Source organism: Pongo abelii, chromosome 16, assembly GCF_028885655.2.
Source record: "Pongo abelii isolate AG06213 chromosome 16, NHGRI_mPonAbe1-v2.0_pri, whole genome shotgun sequence".
Classification (NCBI taxonomy): Eukaryota; Metazoa; Chordata; class Mammalia; order Primates; family Hominidae; genus Pongo; species Pongo abelii.
In genome coordinates this window covers 17,210,021-17,223,055 of record NC_072001.2, presented here as the reverse complement: position 1 = coordinate 17,223,055, position 13,035 = coordinate 17,210,021, and the positions used below count along the sequence as shown (strand labels likewise).

Sequence of the window (13,035 nt, the reverse complement as noted above, 5' to 3'; positions counted from 1 at the left end):
AAGCCAGGGGGTTAATCTGTGGAGTCATCTCCCCACAAAGGCAGTATCGTAGATATTAGCATGCTTATCAGAGATAGACGAATGTTCTATGGTGGATCGCAGTTGCTACATATTCAGTGCTGGATACCTGGATGCTATAAATTGCCCTGGGTGCAGCAGGCCAAATGGTGCTCTTCCTTTGCTCTTATCTAAGAAGAGAGGACTAGGCCAGGTGTCAAAAAGGAAAACATTATTTCCCATAGTTATATGGCTCATGCATAATGGAGCAAAATGGTCAGTACCCCAGAAATAGCCCATTATGTAGTCTATAGACCACAGATTCACCAAACACAAGAAGGACAACATATACAGGTCTCTTGACTTTAGAGAATCACTGGCGTGGTGTCATGCAGAACTGGGATGATGCCACTTATCATCCGTTCTCTATGTAATTGAGGTGGCCATATCAGAAACAATCGCCATGGTCACTTGCCAATTCACACTTATAACATGAAACTTCTAAAGCCGCATAAAACTCAGCTTCCGGAAATCAGATATCAGGCCACTCAGAATTGTATTCGTATTTTATTATTTCTTTTACTTGCTTACTTTGAATTTAATTTGAATTTTCCCCCAGCTTCCGAATGGGAAGGATTATTTATTTAGATCTTTGTTCTTTTTAATGTACATTCAGTGGTATAAATTTCCCAGTAGGCACTGCCTTTGTTGTGTTCCTAAATTTTTGATAAGTTGTGCTTTCAATTCCATTTAGTTTGAAATATTTTAAAAATTTATCTTGAGATTTCTGTCACCTTCAGTTACTTCGGAGTCTGTTGTTTAACCTCCAAGTATTTTCATGTTTTTCAGCTATCTTTTTTTTTAGTGATTTTTTTTACTTTCATTCCATTGTAGTCTGAGAACATACTTCGTATGATTTCTATTCTTTTAAATTTGTTGAGGTGCATTTTCTAGCCCAGAATGTGGTCTATTCTGCTGAATGTTTCATGTGTGTGTGAGAAAATATGTCATCTGCTGTTGTTGGGTAAAGTGGTCCATAGATGTCAGTTACATATAGTTGGTTGAATCAAGTTTTTGATCATGATTGATCATGTTATGCCCTTACTGATTTTCTGCTTGTTGAACCTGTGCATTTCTGATAGAGGGATGCCAATGCCTCCAACTGTAGGAGTGAATTTATCTATCTCTCTTTGCACTTCTACCAGATTTAGCTTCATGTACTTTGATGCTCTGTTGTTCAGTGCGTACACATTAAGGATTGTTATGTCTTCTTAGAAAACTGATCCCTTTATCATTAAGGAATGCCCCTTTTGATCTCTGATAATATTTCTTGTTCTAAAGTCGGTTGTGTCTGAAATTAATACGGCTATTTCACTTTATTTTGATTAACGTTAGCATGCGATATCTTTCTCCATTCCTTTACTGTGAATATATTTGTGCCTTTATAAAGTAGATTTACTTACTTTTTTCTATAGAGATGAGGTCTCATTCTGTCAACCAGGCTAGAGTGCAGTGGCATGATCATAGCTCACTGTAGTCCCAAAATCCTCTGCTCAGGTGACACTCCGCCTTGGCCTCCTAAGGACTACAGGTGCACACCACCATGCCCAGCTATTTAAAGTACATTTCTCATAGACAACATATATTTGGGTCTTGTTCTTAATCCATTGACAATCTCTGTCTTTTAAGCGATGTCTAAAGTGATTATTGATATACTTAGATTAATATATTCAGTAATTGTCAACCTTGTAATTTGTTAGTTTTTTGGTCTTCTACTCTTTTTCTCCTCTCCCTGATTTTAATTGAGCATTGTATAAGATTCTGCTTTTTCATACAAAAAATTAGCCGGGTGTGGTGGCGCACACCTGTAATCCCAGCTACTCGGGAGGCTGAGGCAGGAGAATTGCTTGAACCTGGGAGGTGGAGGTTGTGGTGAGCTGAAATCGTGCCATTGCACTCCAGCCCAGGCAACAAGATGAAAACTCCGTCTAAAAAAAAAAAAAGATTCTGCTTTTTCTTCTTTCTTTTTCTTTTTCTTTTTTTTGGGGGTAGAGATGGGCTCTTATTCGTTGCCAGGCTAGACTTGAACTCCAGGGCTCAAGTGATCTTCCTGTCTCAGCCTCCCAAAGTGCTGGGATTACAGACATGAGTCACCATGTCTGGCCTGATTCTGCTTTTTCTTCTGTTAGTATATTGATTATACTGCTTTTTTCAAAATCATTTTTAGTGGCTGTGCTGGATATTACATTATACATTTACAACTAATCCAAGTCCTTTTTCAAATTATACTATCCTACTTCATGGGTTAGTCCAAGTAACTTAAGAGTATTTTCTCTCCCTCATGACTTATTTTATATATATATATATACACACACATATTTAATACTTTAAGTTCTAGGGTACATGTGCACAGCGTGCAGGTTTGTTACATATGTATACATGTGCCATGTTGGTGTGCTGCACCCATTAACTTGTCATTTACATTAGGTATATCTCCTAATGCTATCCCTCCACCCTCCCCCCACCCCACGGCAGCCCCTGGTGTGTGATGTTCCCCACCCTGTGTCCAAGTGTTCTCATTGTTCAATTCCCACCTATGAGTGAGAACATGCAGTGTTTGGTTTTTTGTCCTTGCGATAGTTTGCTTAGAGTGATGGTTTCCAGCTTGATCCATGTCCCTACAAAGGACATGAACTTTTCCTTTTTTATGGCTGCATAGTATTCCATGGTGTATATGTGCCACATTTTCTTAATCCAGTCTATCATTGATGGACATTTGGGTTGGTTCCAAGTCTTTGCTATTGTGAATAGTGCTGCAATAAACATATGTATTTTTTAAAATAGTCAGAAAAAAGGACTTGAAATGTACCCAACACATACAAGTGATACATACTCAGATGATGGAAATCCTAAATATCCTGACTGAATCATTGCACATTCTATGCATGTAACAAAATTTCACACTTACCCCATAAATATGTGCAAATATAAGGTATCAAAAATTATTTTAAAGGTAAAAAAATAAATAAACCGAGGGAAATTGGCAAACATCTCTTAATTTGAAATGACACTTGCATTTTTTGGGAATCTTGTGTTCTTTATATGTCTCCACGTCTAGATCTCCATGAATGAATGGAAGATAAACAGATCCCTTTGAATTATAGGTGGACAAGTTGTTTAAGTGGATATCCCATTTGACACATTTTCAGACTCCTTAAACAAATTTTAAGAGTCAAGATGTATCTTTCTTTGTGAATAGGTAATATTTGGTTGAGTCAGCAGAGCCTGGCTTAGCTCTCAAGAACAGATCATGTTCATCAGGACTCAAACAATTCACATTACTAATGGGTCTAGACTCAAGCAGAAAATCTAAGACAGTGAAGATGGTGTTTAAACATTGTTTGGGTATTATATTTGATAGCAAATAAAGGCCATAAGACAGCTGTTACTGGGCCCTGTCATTAGAATTACCATGTTCTAAAATTTATTTTAGTGAATAATACTGTTTAGGCCAGGAAAAAATAAAATATAATAAATATTATCATTTGCATTAATAAACCAAATTCATAATCACACAGTTTATTTTAGGGAATTAATTACCTTATTAAGTATGTTTCTCTCAGTGCATTGTAACTTCATTTTTTTCCCAAACCGTATATATACATACACACACGTATGTGTATACATATGTAATGTAACGTTACCAAAATCAAATTAATAGACCCATGTGTATGTGTGTGTATGTATATACATATACACATTTTCTGTTTTTATAGGGAGTGGAGGATAATATATTCAATCAAAGAATTCAAAGAATTTTGGAATCTGAATTGAAAAAAAATCTGTAGTCTTCCTCTCACTCCTAACAGAGTTTTATTGGAAATAATAATTCTAGATTAATGATATTTTCCCACAACAGTTGGAAGTTTTTATCAATTTTTTTGTCCTAAAATCAAGTGGTAGTAATGAGCAGTCTGATGCCAACCTGGTTTTCTTTTAAATAGTTTCTCATGCCCCTCTTGGGGACACTTGAATTTCATCTTTGCTTTCATTGGGCTAAAATTTTACTTGTCACATAAAAGTAGGGCACTAATTTCAAAAGCTATAAAAATTCCTTTAAATAATCAACTTGGTATCTCTCATTTGCTACCCCATCTCTGAAACTGCCAAGACTGAGTGTGGAAACTTTTAGTGTGCCAAAGAAAGAATAGTTGCCATTTCTACTACTGCATTTTGTGGTCTGTTTCTCTAGCTGTGGTTTACATATTATGTACATATTATACATTTCCATTTACTTTTTTTACCTTTATTTTTTCCCAGCTTTATTGAAGTATAATTGACAAATAAAAATTGTATAGAGTTGTAATTGGTAGTTCACACCTGTAAACATAACCACTTGAGAGGTTGAAGCGAGAGGATCACATGAGGCCAGGAGATTGAGAACAGCCTGGGCAACATAGTGAGATCCCCATCTCTATTTTTTTTAAATTAGCTGAGCATAGTAGCTCATTTCTGTAATCCCAGCTACTCTGGACCCTGAGGTGCAGGGATCACTTGAGCCCAGGAGTTCAAGGCTGAAGTGAGCTATGCTCACGTCACTGCACTCCAACCTAGGCAACAGAGTGAGACCCTGTCTTTTATACAAAAGTGTACATATATAAGGAGTACAATGGGCAACTCTTAAATGTCCTCACCACACACACACACACACACACACACACACACAGAGTAACTGTGTAGTGAAGGGTCTATTAATTTGATTTTGGTAACATTACATTACGTATGTATATAAAATCATCAAAGAGCAAACTTCAAGTACACAATACAGTATTATTAACTGTATTCACAATTTATATTAGATCTCCAGAACTTATTAATTTTATAACAGAAAATGTGTATCCTTTGACCAGTCTTTCCATTTTCCTTATCCCTTTCCAGCCCCTGGCAACCACCTTTCCACTCTCTGCTTCTAGAGTGTAAACTTTATAGATACCACAAATAAGTTATTCACAATAGCCAAGATATGGAAACAACCTAAATGACTATCAGTGGATGAATGGATGAAAAAATAATGGATATTATATAGCCATAAAAAGTGCACATGTACCCTAGAACTTAAAGTATAATTTAAAAAAAAGAAAAAAAAGGAAAGTGCAGATATCTCTACAATGGGGTAATTTCATTTCCTTTAGGTATATACTCAGAAAAGGGACTGCTGTGTCATATAGACAGTTATTGTTGTACAGAAATAAAACTAATTTTTGTATATTGATTTTATATCTGCAACTTTGTTGAATTCATTTATTAATACTAACAGATTATTTTGTCTATTCTTTAGTTTTTTCTACATATAGGATTGTGTAATTGTCTGCAAAGGATAATTTTACTTGTTCTTTTTCCTTTTGTGTGCCTTTTATTTCTTTTTCTTGTCTGATTGTTGTTGCTAGTACTTCCAATACTATATTGACTAAATGTAGGCAGGGTGAATATCCTTGCCTAGTATTGGAATTTAGAGGAAAAGTTTTTAGTTCTTCTCCATTGATTATGGTGTTAGCTGTGGGATTTTCATAAATGACCTTTATTACACTGAGAAAATGTCCTTCTTTATCTAATTTGTTGAGTATTATCATGAAAGAATGTTAAATTTTGTCAAATGGCTTTTCTGCATCAACTGCCATAAATCATTTGTGGTTTATTCTTCATTCTGTTAATAGGATGGATTGCTTTGATTTATTTTTGTATGTTAGTTCAGCCTTGCATGTCAGGGATAAATCCCACTGGGTCATGATATGTAATCTTATTTATGTGCTGTTCAATTTGTATTGTTAATAATTTATTAAACATTTCTGCATCTATGTTCATCAGAGATATCAGCCTGTAATTTTCCTTTCTTGTGGTGTCTTTGTCTGGCTTTGGTATCAGGGTGACATTGGCTTCATAAAATGGGTTTGGAAGTATTCCCTCTACCTCTATTTTTGAAAGAGCTTAAGAAGGATTGGTGTTGGCCTGGCTCAGTGGCTTACATGTGTTGTCCTGCTACTTTGAGAGGCTGAGGTGGGTGGATCATCTGAGGTCAGGAGTTCAAGACCAGCCCAGCCAACATGGTGAAACCTCGTCTCTACTAAAACTACAAAAATTAGCTGGGCATGGTGATGGGCACCTGTAATCCAGGCTACTTGGGAGGCTGAGGCAGGAGAATAGCTTAAACCCAGGAGGTGGAGGTTGCAGTGAGGTGAGATCACTCCATTGCACTGCAGCCTGGGTGACAAGAGCAAAACTCGGCCTCAGAAAAAAAAAAAGAAGGATTGATGTTAATTCTTCCTTGAACGTTTGGTAGACTTCAGCAATGAAGTTATCAGAAGTTTTCTTTGCTTAGAGGCTTTTAATTACTACTTCAATCTCTTTATTTGTTATTGGTCTTTTCAGGCTTCATCTTTCTTCCTGATTCAATCTTAGTGGGTTTAAGGTTTTCTAGGAATTTATTTTTTCTAAGTTATCTAATTTATTGGCAGATATTTGCTCATTATTATTCCCTATAATCCTTTTTTATTTTGAGGTATCTCTTTTATGTTTCCACTTTCATTTCTGACTTATTTGTCTTTTTAAATAAGACTTACTTTTTAAAAAATGTATCTTTTTGAAACTGAGAAAGTTTCCTTGACACTTAAATTTACATGGAAATACTACTGTAATAAATGTAGGTTTTTTGAAAATTTTTAGTTAAGTATTCTAATCAAAGAGCCAAAAACAGGACTCACTGTCTATAACAGCATTTTTTAATCCATCTGTAGAAAAACATTAAGACTTTTTAAATAGTTTTTTAATTCTTTTATTTTAGGTTTAGGGGTACATGTGCAGGTTTGTTACCTAGGTAAATGTGTGTCATGGCAGTTTGTTGTACGGATTATTTCATCACCCAGGTATTAAGCCTAGTACTCATTAACTCTTTTCTCTGATGCTCTCTCTCCCCCAACCCTTCATCCTCCAATAGGCCCCAGTGTGTGTTGTTCCCCTTGCTGTGACCATGTGTTCTCATCATTTAGCTCCCAAAATACTGCATTTTGTTCTCACTTATAAACAAAATTTGCTGAGAATAATGGCCTCCAGCTCCATCCATAACCCTGCAAAGGACATGATCTCATTTTTTTACATAGCTGCATAGTATTCCAGGTATATATGTACCACATTTTCTTTATTCAGTTTACCACTGATGGGTAGACTAGAGATCCAGAGAGAGACAGAAGTTGTTCTTATGAAATACAGTCTGTTAGAAGTTTGTCTGTCTAAATTTAAAATGTGTGTCATACTTTGGTTCTTGAAATAAATAACCCCAGAGTTTAATAAGCAATAGGTATTTTAAAGGAAGTCTTGGCATAAATTCATAAGATATTTTTAACTGTTATGAAGATTAAGCAACAGGTATGCTTCAGTAAACACTAACATTTGTGTATATTCTGATTTATATACAATATTTATGAGCTTTTCACTAAATAGTTAGAATCTAAATATAAAATATTTAATCTCCTTGAAGTAGCTCCAAGGTAAACTTAAATAGTGCCAATGTATTTTGCACTGGAACTCTTTGGAAATATGTTTATACTTGTCACAAGTTAATTTCTAATTTTGTACTCTTGAGATAATGGCATTTGTCTATATTGAAGTATATAGATTTTCCAATACTTTCTGCTGATAATAAAGGACACTGTAGTTACTTCTTCTTAAAATCATACTGAGTAATCAAACATGTTTGTGGTTCAGAAGCATGTTTAGTATATACAGAACAAACATTAATAATGTGAGTGTATTGTTCCCAATGAAAACAATTCTATTATATAACCTGTTAACATTCTTTCAACAGAATGTATAACACTGTTAGAATGATAGCCGCAGGAGGCAAAAACATTCCTAGGCAAATAGGGGAGGGTCCCCAGTAAAACCCCACTTTCAAGTCAAAGACAGTTTAAAACCTAAGCTACAAGTCTCAAAAAAATCTATAAACAGGATTGAGAACCTCTCTTCCTGTTTGACATGCTTTCCTCTGATTGGTCCCCACACTTCACCTATTTTACATATACCTACCCTTCCCTAATTGTTGTTTTTTTTAAAACTGCCACGCACACCTTTGAGTGGTGACTTTGATTTAGCCTTTTTTTTTTTTGCATACTCACAAAGTAATCAGCATGCACTCCCCCATTCTGAGGCCATAAAACTCCCAGACCCAGCCATGCTGAGAGAGAGACCACCCTCACATCTCTCTCCTGAGAGCTGTTCCATTGCTTAATAAAACTCTTCTGTGCCTTTCAACCTTCAATTGTCAGCATAAGCTCATTCTTCTTGGATGTGGGACAAGAACTTGGGATGCTGCCAAATGCAGGTACAAAAAAGGCAGTAACACTTTATTTAGCCCTCTGACCCATGTTGGCACCTGGTGGCCACCCCACGCAATAGGAAGCAGTGATGAGGTTGGGCCAGCTCTGGAGCTGTGGGGCACAGTGTGGCAACAGGACTGAAAGGGCTGTTAACACGTCCCCATTCTGCAGGCTGTGGTGGCACTAAAAGAGCTGTTAGTATGCTGTAACACCTCCTCTGGGGCTTCGAGGTCACAAGCTTCCCCGTTTGGGTGCCATCATCTTACCCTCGTGTGGATGTCACAGTCCCCTGGAGGAGTCACTTGTGGCACATCTGGTTCAGTCACAAGCCCTGCATGGAGTGTGCACCTGTGCCAGCACTTGGAGTGGTCAGCCGGACCTGGAACTTACTCATCCAGACACACCCTCCACCAGGGGCTGAGTGCACCATCACGGTGGTCATGGTACCCATGCAGAGCACAAGCCAAGCATGGCCTGGTGGGCTGAGTGGGAGGTGCACTTCCTGTGGTGAATCCAGGGACAAGCAAGGCCTGGGCAGGGTTGTCAACAGCTGGGGAGGTCCCTGGCTGGCAAAGTGGCTGAGAAAAATCCTGCATCAAGAATTTTATTCCATTTTTTGGATGGGGCAAAGGCAATTCATTTACTGATTTTAATTTTCTCTATATTTTGTCCAAAGATCTAAAGATTAAAGTTGTGTCCATGTACTACTATATATGTATTTAGGGTTAACAGAGACAGGCCTTTTAGTTCTTGATTCTGGAAATTATATCTGACTTAAATATTTACTCTTGGAGATTTTGGACTTATTGTTTGACTTTTTTTATAGGCCACACCATGTGATGAATAAAATTATTTTTGTGTCATTTGCCAAGTAGGCCAATCTATCCCCCTTAAGTCTTATTAACCAGACACTCTTTTTTTTTTTTTTTCCAAGTCAGTTCTTTATTGAAAGTGGCAGGGGCCTCTCAATGTCCTATGAAAACTAACATATTAACCTCAGAATATTTAAGGAAACAAGTAAATTCAATTTTCTTAAAAAACAAAACATTCTGGAATACACAAGTACTTATGAGCAGACACAGTACTTGATCCAACACCACAAGGCAAATCTATGGCCATCATGGGCCCCGGGAGGACAGCGGCCAGGGCACTCCTCTGGGGGCTGCCCTGTTGCCTCTCCCCACCTCACGGAGGATGAGACAGAGCTGCCCTGGTAGTTGCTCTGCGCCTTGGTCTGAGCGGCCATTGGGCTGCGTGAGTCTGCAGAAGACCCAGGCGTAGCTCATGAGGGCCACGCCGGCTCCTGGAGCCTCCGTGATCTCTACTGCTGGGCCAGGAGAGGGAGGAGGGCAGTGGGCATAGGGAATGTCCCTGACCTGCAGAACAGCACACTGCAGGGGTGGAAGGAGACAGTGACCTGGCATGTGAGGCCCACAGGATCTGACGTGTCCCTGCAGTCACGACACAGCTCAGGGCACCTTCCAAGTCAGCACAGTTCTTATGGAGCTCAGAGCAAAAACAAAGGACCTTCTGTCTCCTATCTGAACAGCAGCGCGCTTCAGCGGGTGGATGTCAGGTGGTTTCTGTTGTGTGAAAACCTCTGCACTGGCTCCACCAGGTGCACCATCAGCTTGTCTGAGATGCCGGGGCAGGACTCCTCCGCCTGTCTGAAGGCGTTCTCCAGCTCCTCCAGCGCACCCACGCTCCCGCCGCTCTGCTTGTGCTTCTCTTTGAGCTCTCCGAAGACGGGCCGGACCAGCGTGGACAGGCACTGGGACCTTGGCTGCCTCTTGACGGGCTCCACAGGCTTCTGTGAGCCATGCAGGGCTGCCCACTTGTGAAGCTTGCTGTGTGGACTCCGCCGGATGGTGGGGGGGAACGTCCAGATGGGGCCCTGCTCCCGGTCCTCCCCCTCGCCATCAATGTCAGAGTCCTCAGAGCTGGACTCCTCACCATGCCCCTCTGACTTCCAGCGCTTATAGCGCTCAATGAGCTCGGTGAGGAAGGAGGTCTTCGTGATGTAGCGTGTGATGAATTTGCTTCAGGAGCTCCTTGGCGGTGGGCCGGAATCGGGCGTCCTTGTTGAGGGAGGCCCCCATGAACTCCTTGAAGGGCTTGCTGTGCTGGCCCTCCAGCGTGGGTGGGCTGTTCTTGGGAATCAGGAACAGGACGCACATGGGGTGGAGGTCAGAGATGGAGGCTCCCCCTTGGCCAGCTCGATGGCCGTGATCCCCAGGGACCAGATGTCAGCCTTAAAGTCGTAGGCCGACTGCTTGATGATCTCAGGCGCCATCCAGAAGGGGGTGCCCACGAATGTGTTCCTCTTAATCTGCGTGTCTGTGAGCTGCCCTGCTACCCCAAAGTCCGCCAGCTTCACGTCCCCCTGCTCCGAGAGTGGCACGTTGGCAGCTTTGATGTCTGGGTGGATCTTGCGTTCGGAGTGCAGATAATCCAGGCCCTTCAGAATCTCCCGCAGGATCGTGGCAATGTACGTCTCCTCCAGGGGACCTGGTTTAAGCAAGTCCAGTGCTGAGCCGCCACCCAGGTACTCCATGATGATCCATAGCTTGGTGCTCTTTAGGTAGGAGCCAAAGTAGCGGGTGACGTAGGGGCTGTCGCACTGGCTGAGGACGGTGATCTCCTGCTGGATGTCCTGGGTCTCCTCCTCGGCCTCCTCCAGGTCGATGATCTTGAGGGCCACCACCTCCTTCGTGTGGTTATCGATGCCCTTGTAGACTTCCCCGAACGAGCCCTTGCCCGTGCGGTCGAGCTTGGTGAAGAGCACTTCAGGGTCCACTCGAGAGTGCTCGTTGGCAAGTCCCCGGAGGTGAGCCATGGCCACGCCGCGTCAGACCCTCCGCCGGCAGCCCCAGGAGGCGTCTGGACCCCGCGGAGAGGCGCGGAGCCGGCTGGCTCGCCCCTGCCGCGTCAGTCCACTGCCAGGGACAGCAGGAGCGCTTGGTGCCCAGTTCAGTCATCTGGGACGGAGCTCCGGGGTGGCGGGCTCCATGGAGGGGGGGCCCCAGGAGACCCCCAGGCCGCCGGGGCCCCGCCATGCCCGGGCCTAAAGCCCAGGCGCCAGGGGTCTCGCCGCCCCTCCCGTCCCCGCCCCCCAACCAGATGCTCTTACACTTACATGGTGGATTTTAGAGCTTTTGTCTTCTAATGCTGAAGTGTCATGAAGACAACAGAGAAAGTGACATCACATGTTTTAGACAGGCATTTATTAGCAAAAATGTTAATGCAATTTGAAAAGTTTAAATACCAATAAACTACTTTCTTGTATAAATTCAATGCAGTGCCTTACTTAGCAAATTTCACTCCTCACTTAAGTTTCCTTTCACAGTAATTGGCAACACCGTAAATCTAATTGCTAATGTCAAAATCAAGGCATAGCTATTCATCTCTCATTCTGAAACAATAGAATATCACTAGAGTCAGTTTGACTCCACCATTTAAAGATTCTCAGATCCTCCACTTCCTACCATCCTTGTTCCCACAGGTATAGTGCAGCCAACTGTTATGTCTCATTTCCATGAGTGACAGTCTGCAATCATTTACCTGAGAGCACCCTGGGTGAATTTTTTCAAAACATAAATTGTCAGCCCTCCTTCACTGGCCTGTTGTGAAATTTAGGATGAAGCTTTAATGTTTAATGAGTCCTATAAATTGTTATTATGTAATACTAGCCTACCTAGACTCACTACTCTCATACTGTTTCTAAGCCAACCATACAAATATGGTCTGGGTGACTTCTTTTTTCTGATTTTTACACTTTCAATCGTGTTCTTTCTGGTTAAAATATTTCTCTTTCTTCTCGCCCTATTTGACCTATCCATCAACTGCTCATAATCTAGGACTTTTCAATTTTTTCCGATCCAACAACTAGGCATACTGGCCCTTCTATGGACGGTCCTTGTATTACCCACCTCCTCTATCCTAATGTTCATTTTACTTTTGACTGACATCCTCATAGGCACAACACAGTTGCTAGCTCTGCACCTAGCAACAGTGCTGGCCCCATAAGGATGCCACACAAAAGTACAATCAACTTTTTTTTTACTATTTCTATTTTTATTTATAATTGACCATATAAAGATACAAATATATATAATTTGAATAGTAATGTGAGATCCAACAATTTGTTAGTTAATTCATTAAGCATTTTTCTGAGTATTTACATTGAGTTTGAAATGTATTGGCTGATGCTTTGCAAAGGTAACTTCAGACTGCATGGAACTTATCGTGTATTTGGAGGTATAACTAATAAACTGAATAATGCCATTTTATTTATTCTATGTAATGCCATTCTCCTTAAAGCCATTCTAAACTTTGGATAAATATTTGTTGAATGAATCAATAAATGACATCAATAAATGACAATTATTAATTTATCTATATCATACAATAAACTCACGTTGTTGTGTGCTCCCAATCTATTGATTTTTGTTTTTGTTGTTGTTTTAGTTTGGGTGTGGGGTGTCAGTGGATATCAACTAAATAAATCCACATCTCTCATGTATTAGTCAATGTCCTCGAGTTAAATCTGTTGCTCATAACAAAATGCCCAAGTGGAAGATTTGGAGGGAGATAGACTGAAAAATCTAGATAATATTGAGAGAAGGACATAGATGCATATTCTGTCATCAGTAAATAAAAGAGAAAAAAT

General features: G+C 40.5%; 1 pseudogene; it reads right to left on the bottom strand.

Annotated features, from left to right (window-relative positions):
• Positions 1 to 9,844: 9,844 nt before the first annotated feature.
• LOC100457604 (serine/threonine-protein kinase 25-like) lies at positions 9,845 to 11,239 on the bottom strand (annotated as a pseudogene).
• Between the last annotated feature and the right edge of the window lie 1,796 nt (positions 11,240 to 13,035).